Source organism: Sesamum indicum, unplaced genomic scaffold (assembly GCF_000512975.1).
Source record: "Sesamum indicum cultivar Zhongzhi No. 13 unplaced genomic scaffold, S_indicum_v1.0 scaffold00865, whole genome shotgun sequence".
NCBI lineage: Eukaryota > Viridiplantae > Streptophyta > Magnoliopsida > Lamiales > Pedaliaceae > Sesamum > Sesamum indicum.
In genome coordinates, this window is record NW_011628654.1 from 1 (window position 1) to 2,910 (window position 2,910).

Consider the following 2,910-nt stretch of genomic DNA (forward strand, 5'->3'; position numbering starts at 1 on the left):
GTTAAACAAAAAGCTTTCAGTTTGCCATCAATGCCTTTTGTAAGTACCAATGTTTTTTGTTCCGATTTTCAATGTGTTCTTATAAAGATGAAGATTTAAAATGTTGGATACTTTTGAGTATATCAGGGTTGGAAATTCACGAGATTCCATTAAAAGTCACCGCCGCTTGATTTTGGAAAGCTATCAATATCTGATGCTTCTCCGATAATAGGTACGTTCACACTTGGTTTTGGCTGAAAAAGCACTTTTGGACCAATTATGTCTAATTTTCTTTTACATTTGGTTGGGTTAGTTCTGAAGTTACTACCACTTGTAAATGCTTGTCAAGTTAAATATTGTCAATTGTTCAGAAAAAGTAAATTGTTGCTGTTTTTCATTGGGAATCCTAAAATTGCTCTTTCCTTGGCCATACTTTTTCAATATTATAACTATTTTGACTGTTGAGTAGTCAAGTGTCTTTTAAAGCATTAAACCACCAAAGAATAACCAAAAAATACGATTAAAATTCCTCTTAACAGCACCTTTCATTGTCTTGTTTCCTAATGGCACCTTTTATTGTCTTGTTGTAGTGCACGACCTGAAGATTACGAAGATTCTTGTACGACATGCGGAGGCAGTTAATAGCAGACTTTTTGTGGTAAGTTGTTTGAATCCAGGCTTGTAATCTGCATCAGGGCAACTATGGAACTAATGGATCAGTCATTCAGTGGAACTACACTCTTGGTAAGCTTATAGCTTTTTTAAACTTTGACATGCATGTGCTTACTTTTGTTTGATGACAGCCTAATCCATCTCATGATTTGAAATCTAAAGAGAAAAATGAAGAGGGAAGACGCAAATTAAGACTGTGAAAGTATGTTCTCATCTCCCTCTCTCTCTTGCATACTGCTTGATCTCTTGTCCACTAGTATTGCTGAACAGTCCCTTGTTGTCTTCACCTTAATTATGTGGACTTCTAGTTTTACTTTATTGCTTGTGGCAGAATGTATCCATATTATTACAATTATTCTTTTCCCCATCACACAGTGTGAGTTAAATGTGGCCTCCAAGTTGGTTTTATGTTTCACGAAAAGTAAGATGTTGTACAGAAATTTACTTATTTGTTTGGATCAATAAGGGGAAGATGAAAGGGGAAGGTGTAGTTGCTTTCCAAGGGGATGTATGATACTTATTTGGTGGACTTGTTTAGTTCAACCTAAAGGAAGTAGTTGTGTGGTACTCCTTATTTGATACTATAGAAATAAGGCAGGGAGGAAAGATTGATTTTTTATGTTTACACATTCAATATCTTCCTTCTTTTTTTATGAAAAATGCAAATTAAGAGGGTGATTGCTTTTGCTCCTAGACAGGATGGGAAAAATGGCTTTGGAGGGTTCCCTATACATTAATTTTGCATTCCTTCCTATTCTCCTCTCTAAGGAAACAAGGGGATGTACTGTGTTTTGCAATAAGTTTTTCTTATACTTTAACTAGTTTCAGAATGGATCATGTATCCAGATCCCGAGGTTTTTTAGACATTGACCAAAAAGATTGAGGGTCACATCTCTTAGGCCTAAGGTCCCAACGAATCGTAGTTAATCTTTAAAAGGCTAATTAAAACCAAAATTTTAATCCCAACTAAAAAGTATATGAAATTGATGTGCAAGAAACTAATTAAGCAGACTTGGCAGTAGTGGCACACACTGGTGGATTCTGCTTGCCGACAAATTTGGGTTTGACATTGGCACATTTGGTGGTGATAGGACCTTGATTTCCATTATATGTAAGATCAATGTCACCCACCTCTACATTCTCGCATGGCTTAAGACCACTGTTTCTCTGAGATTTATCCTCCATTGTCCAACACTGACACTTTGAAGAGCACGTCACTAACGCCATCACCATCACCACTACAATAATCAATCACCATCATGAAATTAAAAAAATTATTAGCATATACTGTGAATGCAAATATTTGGTTTATTTGGCTGACAGAAGCTTTGGTTATATTTTACTCATTCCCATTTGCATATACTTTGCTATTCTGGAATGATGTCTTATGGCTTTTGTTGAATGCTATGCTTTAGTTTTAAAGCGAGGAAAACGTGAATGCAATGCGTAAATATATTTTTATTAAGGCAACGGAGAGATAACCTTTTGCGTAGAACTTTTATGATCGGAAAGCTATGTTCTTTCATTGTTAGATAGGTTGGGGAGGCCGCATTATATTTTGATGCATTAGTCTCTCAACTTGAATATTGCATGCATGTAGCTCTTGTGGTTATATTATTTGAGAAATCTTGTGCTGTAACTTAAGAGTATGTTAATGATGTATACTTGGTCCGCATTTTTCCTTGTTGCCTTTCGCTTTTTTGGGTTTTCTAAGTTTAAATGCAAATAATTAAAGTTGCACAACAAACTCATATATGATCACTTAATATAAGAAACTAGTCATCCTTGACAAATACATATTTACATATGCAAATATTGGATTGGCCGACTTTTTGCTGAATTACATAGTAAATCTTCAATAACCTTTGTAGATGAAAGATTGACAAAAAACTCTGAATTAATGGCAAAAGACGACAGAGCCAATTCGGGTTCGGGGTCGAGACCAATGTCCTCATGCGGTCGTCTTTGGTTAATGGTGGAATTGCGTGTGGCCTGGTGAGACGACAATAGTTTCATGGAAAAGCCTTCTCACAGGCGCCACCTCAAGTAAGGCAAAGTGGGTTTGGCCCATCAGCTTCTTGCCCATCTTCGGAAGCCTAGCAGCCGCCAGTGTCTTAGCTACTACTGCTTCTGACTCCTACAGTGGCTTCTTCGAAGCAGCCGCTGCAAGAGAATGAAGCGAAGGATTCCAAGCGGGACAAACTGTTTGAGCACCGTTATTGAGAAATCAAGCGAATATATGTGGTATGTTTCGATGGA

General features: G+C 36.9%; 1 long non-coding RNA gene across 1 annotated transcript; it reads left to right on the plus strand.

The window, feature by feature from the left end:
• Positions 1-543: 543 nt before the first annotated feature.
• Positions 544-2,619, plus strand: LOC105180341. The gene is made up of 3 exons (XR_849535.2): positions 544-637; positions 783-853; positions 2,523-2,619. It is a non-coding gene; the product is annotated as an uncharacterized LOC105180341 (long non-coding RNA).
• The last annotated feature ends 291 nt before the right edge of the window (positions 2,620-2,910 follow it).